Source organism: Arvicanthis niloticus, chromosome X (assembly GCF_011762505.2).
Source record: "Arvicanthis niloticus isolate mArvNil1 chromosome X, mArvNil1.pat.X, whole genome shotgun sequence".
NCBI lineage: Eukaryota > Metazoa > Chordata > Mammalia > Rodentia > Muridae > Arvicanthis > Arvicanthis niloticus.
In genome coordinates this window covers 697,817-709,887 of record NC_047679.1, presented here as the reverse complement: position 1 = coordinate 709,887, position 12,071 = coordinate 697,817, and the positions used below count along the sequence as shown (strand labels likewise).

Sequence of the window (12,071 nt, the reverse complement as noted above, 5' to 3'; positions counted from 1 at the left end):
ATTTTTCTATATTTTAGATAGAAAGAGAGAGGGAGAGAGAAAGAGAGAGAGAGGAAGAGAGAGAAATAATCAGCAGCAGAAGAGGAAGAAGAGGAGAAAGAAGAAGAAGAAGAAGAAGAAGAAGAAGAAGAAGAAGAAGAAGAAGAAGAAGAAGAAGAGACTATGAAGTTGGGTGGATGGATAGGGAGATGGGGAGGATCTGAGAAGAGTTGGAGGAGAGAAAAAGATATGGTCAAAATAGATTGTGTAAAAATTTTAAATAAGTTATGAAACCAAAGATATTATTATTATTACTACTACTAATGTATGTTCTCGTGCACATGCCATACTCATATGTGGAAGTCACAAGACAATTTTTGGGAGTCCATTCTCTCCTTCCACTCTGGGATTCAGAGATAAAATTGAGATGTCAGCGTGTCTGGCAAGCCCTTTTACCCACTGAGACATTTTGTCGGCCTAGGAACTTTCTTGCTATACAAACATTAAATGTAAAGTTCTTATTGAGGCTATCTTAGCTAGGGTTTTATTGCTGTGAAGAGACATTATGACCAAGGTAACTCTTATAAAGGACAACACTTAATTGGGACTCACTTACAGTTTCAGAGGTTTAGTCTGTTTTTGTCATGGCAGTGTGCAGGCAGACACTGTGCTGGAGAAGGAGCTGAGAGTTCTACATCTTACAGAAGGAGACTGTGTACCTCACTAGGCATAGATTGAGCATGTAAACCCTCAAAGCCCCCACCCCTCAGTGACATACTTCCCCCAGTAGTGCCATTCCTCATGGGACAAGCAGTCAAACACATGGATCTATCCATGTGGGGGCAGGGCATTTGTATTCAGTCCACCACACAAAGGCTATGGTACATATAAAGTGATATATAATATCTTTGTGTGTTTCTGTCCCCTCTCCCACAAAGGCTCAGGGACCATCACAAAAGATGGAGAGAAAGATAGTAAAAGGAAGATTTCTGGGAGACCAGAGGAAAGCAGTATTCTCTGCACATGACAGAACTGTTGTACTTATGAACCCACAGCAGATGTTGCCTGCATAAGGCCCAAGATCAAACCCATCAACATTGTAGTGTGGAGGGAGGAGGAGTGGTTCACAAGTCCCCTCCCCTAGCCAAGGAGCTATTGCTATTTGAAGGATGCTGGGAGAGAGTTTTCTTTAAGGGTGTCCTCTCTTGTAGGTTGACCAAACTCCGGTGGATATCCCCAAACCCATAAGAAGTCCAAACTGTGCTAGGCAGTGGTGGCACATGTCTTTAATGCCAGTACTTGGGAGACAGAGACTGGTGGATCTCTGTGAGTTTGAGGCCTGCATGGTTTACAGAGCAAGGTCCAGGACAGGAACTGTTACACAGGGAAACCCTGTCTGGAAAAACCAAAAGAAGGAGAAGGAGGAGGAAGAAGAGGAAGAAGAAGAAGAGGAGGAGGAAGAGGAGGAAGAGGAGGAAGAGGAGGAAGAGGAGGAAGAGGGACACTTGGATTATGTACCTCAGAAGAAAACCTACTACTACCATGTTCCTAAATTAGTACACTAACTAGCTGCATTCTAAATACTTATTCTATACAAATGAGTTTATCTCTTACCCCTCATCAAAGAAACTTCATTTTACAGCAGATAGAGACCATTATAGAAAGCCACAACTGGTCAAAATGCAGACAACAGACTACATGGTGCCCAATCTCAATCTACAACACAAGTAAGGGAATATTACAAAAAAAGGAGAAAAAAATATTGTAACAGTTAAAGGACTAGTACACTTACTGTGACACAGTGACCAATATATATGACAGGAAATCTGTACTCATGAGACTTCAACAACATGGTTGCTTAAACAAGGCTTGGGTAGTGACAGTACTAGTTGACATGCCAACATGGATGGAGAATATCTCACAAGATTCTACTGAGAGAAGGATGATCACTTTCTGTCATGGATGTGTCCCCTGATAGATTATCTAATCCCATGTGGTTAGCCCTAAACACATAACATATACACAACCCTAAATGGACTCAGAGGTTCATATATTCATATACATTAAATATTTAGAAAATTCATTAAATAAGAAAAGGCCAATAATTTAAGAGGGAGTGGGAGGACACAGAAGTTGGAGCAAGGAGAGGCAAGAGTTAAAATAATGTAAATACAGTACTCATGTCTGAAATTCTCAAAATCAGTTTAAATTTTTTAAAAAGAACATAAACTTGAGAGGGGTGGAGAGGTGGGGGTGGATCTAAGAGGAATGGGGAAATACAATGCAAGAAATTCTCAAAGAATTAATAGTAGCTCTGACATGACTGCAGAAGTGATGATGTGATACAGTTCCCACACACCTGAAACAGAGCCAGCAAGATGTGGGTCTCATTAGTGCTGATGGTTGCTGTAGGCATAAGTCTTATTTGCATACTAATGTGTATATTTTACTACATGTTCCTCCTTCAGGGAATGTTCTCCCTGCCAAGGTTAATGACTCCATGATAATCAGGAATGGCATGATTCCTGGCAGCGAGAATGTGTCTGGTGATCCTCAACAATATGGTCGCTGTCACCTTTAGGATAACCCCTAAGGCTGTGAGAAAGAACTCTGAAAACATGAGTTCAAGAATACATAAATCAGTGTAAGAATTGTTCTTTACAGGATTTCTCAACTATGCAAAATATAAGGATGCAATATGAATTGTATGAGGGGTTTCATAGACCTAAAAGAAAAGAGCCAGCTGCATTAACCAGTCAGCTTAGTCAGAAAGATATTAAAGGAGACATGATTTGGTCAATAGAAGAAATAACCTGGATCACAAAAGAGAAAGGAATAGTTATAAAACAAGGCTCAGATGGATGGTTATATAATATTAGTGGTAAAATGGTGGTTTCCTCCATGGAAGCCATCAACAGCTAAAATTGATCCAGATAGTCTATGCCCTAAGGGAGGTAGTTATATGTGGAATCCAAATAGAAGTTGGGGACAGACAAAGGTCTAGTACCAAGAAAAAAGATGATTGAATGTTACAGAGCAGAGAGAGTGAGGAGGCTGCATCTGCTCCCGCTCTCACTGCCATTGCAGTACATTGAGCTCCATAGAGACAGCACCGGAGCAAGCGAGAGAGAGAGCCGGACGGGCACTGGGCGACTCTGTGCCTCATGGAGGAAAATCAACTAAACATGGGCAAAGGAGATCCTAAGAAGCTGAGAGGCAAAATGTCCTCATATGCATTCTTTGTGCAAACCTGCCAGGAGGAGCATAAGAAGAAGCACCCAGATGCTTCTGTCAACTTCTTAGAGTTCGCCAAGAAGTGCTCAGAGAGGTGGAAGACTATGTCTGCTAAAGAAAAGGGGAAATTTGAAGATATGGCAAAGGCTGACAAGGCTCGTTATGAAAGAGAAATGAAAACTTACATCCCTCCCAAAGGGGAGACCAAAAGGAAGTTCAAGGACCCCAATGCACCCAAGAAGCCTCCTTCGGCCGTCTTCCTGTTCTGTTCTGAGTACCGCCCCAAAATCAAAGGCGAGCATCCTGGCTTATCCATTGGTGATGTTGCAAAGAAACTAGGAGAGATGTGGAACAACACTGCATCGGATGACAAGCAGCCCTACGAGAAGAAGGCTGCTAAGCTGAAGGAGAAGTGTGAAAAGGATATTGCTGCCTACAGAGCTAAAGGAAAACCTGATGCAGCAAAAAGGGGGTAGTCAAGGCTGAAAAGAGCAAGAAAAAGAAGAAAGAGGAAGATGATGAGGAAGATGAAGAGGAAGAGGAGGAAGAAGATGAAGATGAAGAAGATGATGATGAATAAGTTGGTTCTAGCCCAGTTTTTTCTTGTCTATAAAGCATTTAACCCCCCTGTACACAACTCATTTCTTTTAAAGAAAAACTTGAATTGTAAGGCTGTGTAAGATTTGTTTTTAAACTGTACAGTGTCTTTTTGTATAGTTAACACACTACCAAATGTGTCTTTAGATAGCCCTGTCCTGGTGGTATTTTCAATAGCCACTAACCTTGCCTGGTGCAGTCTGGGGGTTGTAAATTGGCATGGAAATTTAAAGCAAGTTTGTGTTGGTGCACAGCACAAATTAGTTATATATGGGGACAGTAGTTTGGTTTTTGTTTTTCTTTTGGTTTTATTTTTGTTTTTTTTCCATCTTCAGTTGTCTCTGATGCAGCTTATATGAAGATAATTGTTGTTCTGTTAACTGAATACCACTCTGTAATTGCAAAAAAAATTGCAGCTGTTTTGTTGACATTCTGAATGCTCCTAAGTAAATACAATTTTTTTATTAAAAAAAAGAAAAAAGAAAAAAGTTGATAGCATAATGATAGCCCCACTTTCTGGGATTGCTTAATACTTTCTAATAATAAGCCTTGGAGTTCCAGAGATAAAAAAGAAAAAATCCAAAGACTGAAAGAATATATTGACCAGGCAGTGGTGGCACACGCCTTGTGGTGCGCCTTTTTTCCCAGCACTTGGGAGGCAGAGGCAAGCGGATCTCTGAGTTCGAGGCCAGCCTGCTCTACAGAGTGAGTTCCAGGGCATCCAGGGCTATACAGAGAAACCCTGGCTTGAAAAAAAACAAAAACAAACAAACAAACAAACAAACAAAGAATATATTGAGGGCTGGAAAGATGGCTCAGTAGTTAAGAGCACTGACTATTCTTCCGGAAGTCATGAGTTCAATTCCCAGCAACCACATGGTGGCTCGAAACCATCTGTAATGGCTTCATCTGTAATGCCTTCTTCTGGTGTGTCTGAAGACAGTGACAGTCTACCCACATACATGTATAAATAAATAAATAAATCTTTAAAAAAGAATATATTGAGGTAGCTAAGAATTATTAAAAATGAGCTTCAGTGCTGCTTGAATCTGCACAAACAAGAGCTACTAAATTGCAAAAAAACAAATTATAAAAAGTATTGTACTTAAAGCTAATTTTCTCATATAAAAATAGCCTCTATGTCTAGACTTGGTAGCCACAAGCACTGTGCCCAGCGAACTGCATGTGACTTACTATTTTTTTTTTTAAATGTACTTGCTGTCTGGTTCATTTGCCTCGAAAGTGCTCTGTATTTCGGTTTCTAAGAGTTAAGGCACTAAGACCATAAAATGCTGATTTGTGGGATGATCAAAAGGGAACATAGGGTGAATGATTAAACTGATACAATTTCTAAGGAAGTAGCTTATGCAAATAAAAAACTGGGTTTTAGTCTTCAAGAGAGAGTTATCTTGATATCAGAAAATGCAAGCAAGAATGAGCTATCTCGAGCAGATCACAGAGCTGTCACTTTGCATCCATTATTTACTCTGAGTTGTTCTTCTGTTAGGACCTAGGTAAACTATTAAGGCCTAAATGGAATGTTAAGGCCTAGGTAACTGTTACCTGGATAGCCTGCTATTATAAGGAAATGTTCACATATGTTTCTGCTGCTACTAGGAAACTTTTTTTTTTTTTTTTTTTTTTTTTTTTTTTTTTTTTTGGTCTTTTGAGACAGGAGACAGGGTTTCTCTGTGTAGCCCTGGCTATCCTGGAACTCACTCTGTAGACTAGGCTGGCCTCAAACTCAGAAATCTGCCTGCCTCTGCCTCCCAAGTGCTGGGATTAAAGGCATGCGCCACTACTGCCCGGCTGACTAGGAAACTTTTTAATGCCAAGATTGATCACATATTCTGTTATATGCTGTGCCCTTGAAAACCAATCACAATAGAAGTCAGTAGAACTGTTTTGTATACCCACAATAAGTTACCCACAATAAGCTTGGAACCAAACCAACCACCCAACAGCACTTCCTGCACCTACGTATATGCTTTTATGGTATTAGCTGCCTCTGGGATGGACCCCAGCATAAGAGAGACACCTTTACCAATATAAGAAACTATTTGGAATAAGACTTCCATTTTGTGTAATAATAATTTATTAGACTTCTAATGAAGTCTAAGTTGTCAAGACCTCCCTGGCAACTGACATCCTACTGTAAGGCCCCCACGAATGGAGGACTTCACCCAAGCCTCGGGAATTCTCGGCCACCCATTAACTGCAAGACACCAAACTTGATGTAATCAGCAAGAGGCATATTTTAATCAGTATACTGAGGTCAAGACCTGTAGCCCACGCAGGGGCAATGGGGTCTGACCCCGGGACTTTGGAGACAGAGAGAATTTAAAACCCAAAACCACAATTCAGGGAGAAAACCACAACCCAGGGGGAGTTGGAGAGCACCTGGGGAAAGTCCTAGCCCATTATTCAGTTTGTGACAGGGTACAAGGAACAGGCTATTCTCTAAGAGTCTATACGTAATCAACCAAGTTCCTGGTATCCAGGATGTACGGGCACGCTGAGAATTCTCAACTCAAACTCTCCTGGTATCCAGGGTGCACAACTCAAACTCTCTTGGTATCTAGGGTGCACAGGCACGATAACTTGAACTCTCAGCTCAAACCCTATTCAATCTATCTTATGGTCAGTTTTTAGTTCCTGGTACCCATAGTGCTTGGTCACACTGTCCTGCACTCCCAGCTCTGAACTCTTTTTTTAATTTATTTTGTCTTGTGGATAGCTAGTTTCCTAGGACCCAGAGCGCAGAACAAGCTGATCTGCACTTTTGATTCCATCTATGAAAAGTTTAAAAGATTTTTAACTCTTTCACTACCTGGCAGAAAGAGACATGTATGTGGGTAACTGCCATCCTGGTCGGCAAGTTAAGACATGTATGTTAGACAAGCCCCATCCTGGTAGACAAGTTAAAACAGGAATATTAGACAAGGCAAATCCCCTGCCACAGTTGAGCCAATGGGAACAGGATAAGTGTACAACAAAGACATGTTTTTAAGGAAATCACCTTATCCCTAACTCCTGATTGGTTTTGGAATAACTTGGCACAGATGTTAGTGGATTTGGGGCTTAATATCCCTGTAAGACCTTAAGTCAGGATCATGGCTCAGTTCTCAAATCTGGACCATGGCCTTGGTTGACAAGTCCTGGTGGGGTATGCTCAATAAACTCTCCCTGTCTGACTGAGATTAGTGTTTAAGTGGTTTGTGAGGCAATACCTGGACCCCAACACTTCTACCACTTCCAAACACCCCTTCCTCAGGACCCTCTACCAAGCTGAGGCTGGTACTAGGCAACAAACATATTTTTTTAAAAAAGATGGACAAAGATGAAATGATATCTTTGTGTTAAGTTCCATTTGCATGGTAAGGATAACAGGAGATCCAAGATTCTTTTTTGATTGTTTGTTTGGTTTTGATTTTTCGAGGCAGGGTTTCTCGCCAGGCGGTGGTGGCGCGTGCCTTTAATCCCAGCACTTGGGAGGCAGAGGCAGGAGGATTTCTGAGTTCGAGGCCAGCCTGGTCTACAGAGTGAGTTCCAGGACAGCCAGGGCTACACAGAGAAACCCTGTCTTGAAAAACCAAAAAAAAAAAAAAAAAAAAAAAAATCGAGACAGGGCTTCTCTGTGTAGCCCTGGCTGTCCTGGAACTCACTCTGTAGACCAGGCTGGCCTCGAACTCAGAAATCCTCCTGCCTCTGCCTCCCAAGTGCTGGGATTAAAGGCGTAAGCCACCACCGCCCAGCATGTCTTAAGATAATAATCACTAATATCTTATGTTTTTCAGCTGTCACTTTGCTCTCAGACAATATACTAAATTACATATTTAAACTATAACTTGGCAATTTTAGCCTGGAAACATGTGGCTGCAAATTGTTCATTTAAAAGTGATCACCAAAGAAATTCCAGATGCAGAGTAAGGCTCAAAAATGTCTGTGTGGCCAATAGATTTAACTCATGCAATCAATCTGGACATCATTTCTTAGAGAAACTATACTGTAATATAGATAGCAATGTTGTAAACTTTTGCCACATGGACTCTCTCTCATTTACTTAGCTAGTTGACTGTCTCAGTTGAGATAGATACATTTACATAACTGGCTGTACTCCAGACATTTTTGGGAGCAGCTTCAGTTCTGCAATGCAGTTAGCAGTTGTCTCCCTTACTTGCAATGTCAGATGTTCTGTACCACATGCTCCTCTAGCCAGTTGTGCCTTTATTTATTTAGTTAGGTAGTTTTTTTCAGACAGGGTTTCTCTGTGTAATGGCCTTGTTCCTTTTACTTCATCACATCCTGCACATAAATATGGTAGTCCTGGCAATTCTCTCTGCTTTATCTTATATATTCTATGTAGCCCTTCCTAGTTACTGACCGCCAAGGCCTTGGCAACGTTATTCCTCTGAATGTCAAAAAGGAGTGCACTTCTGGATCAGTGTCTGCTGTGCTTTCTCCCAGTTAAGCACATCATGGACTGGTTTTATGGTTGCCTGCTTTATTTCTTCTAGTCGAGCCATGTTTTTGCTCACTAAGTTTATTAATAGATTTTCCAACAGGTGCACTATATTTTTAAATTAAGCACATAGGGAGGGTCTTGTTACACAATTTTTAGATTAAAGGAACTGAAGTAATTTCACAGAGCTGGATCAGATGCATACTTTTCGTTCACATTCAGGAAGAAGTGGTAGGGGGGACACCATGATTGCCCTGGGTGAAAAAACTTTGTTACCAGTTATATCATGGTCCTTGGAGCACTGCATTATTCAGATGTGGGGTGTTGTGACTACAGTAGTAAGCACCACCCAGGATAGCATGGTCACTGAAGGTTCAAGATTTCCCCAGGGCCCATGCCCAGTGGCTCCTAACCACCCATTACTACAGATCCATAGAAATCCAACCCCTCTGGCCCTGCAGGCACCCTCCCACATCAACACACACACACACACACACACACACACACACGCCACTACTACCAATAATAATACACACATATGCACACTCTCTCACACACACACATTCACTCACTCACACATACACTCTCACACACAATTTTAAAATTATGAAAACAAATTTAATTGCTGTATAACAGCTTTATAAAGCTTGATAGATACAGAACTTTAAATAAATCTTGATTGTCTCATAAGACTTGTGTTTTTTAATTAGAAGCCTGACACACTTAGTAGAAACTAAGCAATTATCTTGATGAAACATAAAATCTTTTTTAAAGCATATTAATTAAATAAAACTGAAAGCTTGGAGCTAAGTCATTGTCCTTACCTTTGGGTTCTAGGACTAGCTTACAGGATCATCTTGCAGATTAAGGCTATTGTCCATGAGAGTGAGGCTATAAACCCTGGACAAGACCCATCCTGTACTGGGAGCCAGTTTGTTTTCGTAGGCAATAGGGACTATTTTAGACCACTCATGGGATCGTTTGAGGGCAATAGCTAAGCAAATAACATCTTGACTAAGACTTTATTTATTTATATGTCCTGTTTTAAAACTTTGCTTATGCTATGAACTAAAAATATGTGGGCTAACTTAATTTTTTTGAATTTACATGACCATTTACTTATAAGCCAGTTTGATGCCATGTAAATAATATATCAACATAAGTACGGGTAACAATATGTACCTATATCCACACATTAAGACAGATTGAAGGGCCAGGTGAAGATATTTGCTTCAAAACTTAATGACCTGAGCTCAAGCCCTGGAAGCCACATGAAAGTGGAAGGAGAGAATCAGTTTCATAAAGTCATTCTCTGACCTCCACATGCTCTCTGTACTACATGCAACTCCAAGCACAAACGTTATTTATGTATATACACATGACACACCCACAACCATCTGGAACTCCAATTCCAGAAGATCTGATGCTTTCTTCTGGCTTCCGTGGGCACCAGGCACACGCATGGTGCGCCGATATACATGTAGCCAAAAACCTCATACACATAATAAGGTAATAAAACTACTTTTTTTTCTTTTTTCTTTCTGAGACAGGATTTCTGTGGCCGCCTGCAGCCACGAGTCAACTGGGTTCACCTGAAAGGAGGGCTGGGAATGAAAGAGACATGGAGGGCGAAAAGAGATGAAGCCAAGACAAAGTTCTCTGATCAAGGCTCAATGCTTTAACAAGGCTCAATGCTTTAATGTTCAGCTCTCAATTTAAAGGGAAAGTCCCCACCAAAACCCTTTCTGGGTTAAGCTGGAGATGGGTAGGATAATTTGTTCTTGGTCACAGCCAGAGATATCTCAAGGCAAGCCCAGAGTCAGTTCTTCTGAGTTCCCTGCAGCCAAGGTGGGTAACTCCACCTAGATCCTATCACTTGGTCTGTTGTGGTAAACAAGGTCTCTCAGGCCTGCTCAAGGCTGGGGGGAGGGCACAGATTTCTCTGTGTAGCTCTGGCTTTCCTGGAACTCACTCTGTAGATCAGGCTGGCTTTGAACTCCCATGTGCTAGGATTAAAGGCATGCACCACCACTGTAGAGGTTAAAATCATTTTTTCTTTACTTTTATGTGTATGGATGTTTTGCCTGCGTGTATGCAGTGTCTGCAGAGGCTGGATGAAAGCATCAGATATCATGGAACTACAATTATAAATGGCTGTGAGCTACCATGTGGGAGCTGGGATTCAAACCTGGGTCCTTGGAAGAGCAGCCAATATTCTTAACTGCTGAGCCATCTCTCCTCCCCCATGCTTTTTTTTTTTTTTTTTTTTTTTTTTTTTTTTTTGAGACTGGGTCTTAGTAAGTTGTTCAAGCTGGTCTTGAATTTACTCTGTATCTTAGGTTGATCTGGAAATTACAGTTTTCTTCCATCTGTTTCCTGAGTAGCTAAGATTATTGGTTTGTGCAATCAGGCCCAGCCTGTTTTATATAAGAAAAGAAGGTGGCAACAAAAAAAAAACTAAGGACATTCCCCAGGGTGAGTGACACACTCATGTGTAGAATAATTACCAGTATTGTAGTAAATCCACCTCATAATAATAAAAATCACAGCCAAGGTAGGGTTTAACATTATAAGACATGTCTCACAATAAGAGAGTGCACGCTCACTAGGTCTTTTCCACTTGGGAAAAACTGTAAAAGTCTTGTTTTCTTTTTCTATTATTTGAGACAGCTTTTGAGACATTTCCTTGACATGCTTTCTCCCTTGAACTGGATTGTAAGACTAGAAAGCCTCGTTAATGTGAACTGCACCTTTGATGCTTCTGATAAGAAAGCATAAGACCCTGAGATAGAGTTTGAACTCAAATTCCAGACATCTGCTAAAAGAGGCCTGTGAATATCTAATCAAAAGATTTTCACAGCATGATGACCAGTGTCTACAATCTCAGCTCTAGGGAGCATCGAGGAAGTGGGTGTGTGTGTGTATAACAAGATCAAGGCAGCAGGGCGGTGGTGGCGCACGCCTTTAATCCCAGCACTTGGGAGGCAGAGGCAGGTGGATTTCTGAGTTCGAGGCCAGCCTGGTCTACAGAGTGAGTTCCAGGACAGCCAGGGCTACACAGAGAAACCCTGTCTCGAAAAAACAAAAAACAAAAAAACAAAAAAAAACAAAAACAAAAAAAAAAAAAAGATCAAGGCAGGATTGGGTAACTGTCTTAAAAACTAAAAGTAGAAATTTAAGAAAGAAAAAAAGAGAGGAAGGAAGGAAGAAAAAGGAGGATAAAGAAGTGTGGTTTGCTGCTTATTTTCATCAAAGTATGCTTATTTTTCTAATCAGCAGTGTGCTGAGAAATGCAAGTTGTTTATGCCAGAGGCTGCTAGCATTTTTATCACGTTTGGCTTTTATCTTTTATGGTGGTTGTGGAGACCGCAGGAGATTCGAGTCTTTTTTCCTAGCAGTTCTGGCCCAATTAAAGGGTATTTTATCATCTGGACCCCTGCCTCCGTCTTCAGTGGTATCGTCCATATGGACCAATACTGTCTTAACCCGACTTTACCCCTTCATCCCAGTGGTACCTTCAAGGAGACTATTGTACCACCTTGACTCCTACCTGCACTTGCTCCATTTGTCTCCTTTTTAGATTAGGATACACATCAGTGCCCATGGTTAAGGGGATTCCTCTAGCTTCCCTAAACTCTGCACATGCACAGACCCACAGGATGCAGTACCTAAGACCAGCTTCTTCTGGCAGCTTGCCTCTGGGAGAGATGCTTCTATCCCTGAACGCCACCTCTCGCCCCGCCTTCTGTGATCAGCAAGCTGTACAGAATACGTGTCTAGATGGCGATCCTCACAGAGA

General features: G+C 41.3%; 1 pseudogene; it reads left to right on the top strand.

Moving 5' to 3' along the window:
• Positions 1-3,164: 3,164 nt before the first annotated feature.
• LOC117695286 (high mobility group protein B1 pseudogene) lies at positions 3,165-3,793 on the top strand (annotated as a pseudogene).
• Positions 3,794-12,071: the final 8,278 nt, after the last annotated feature.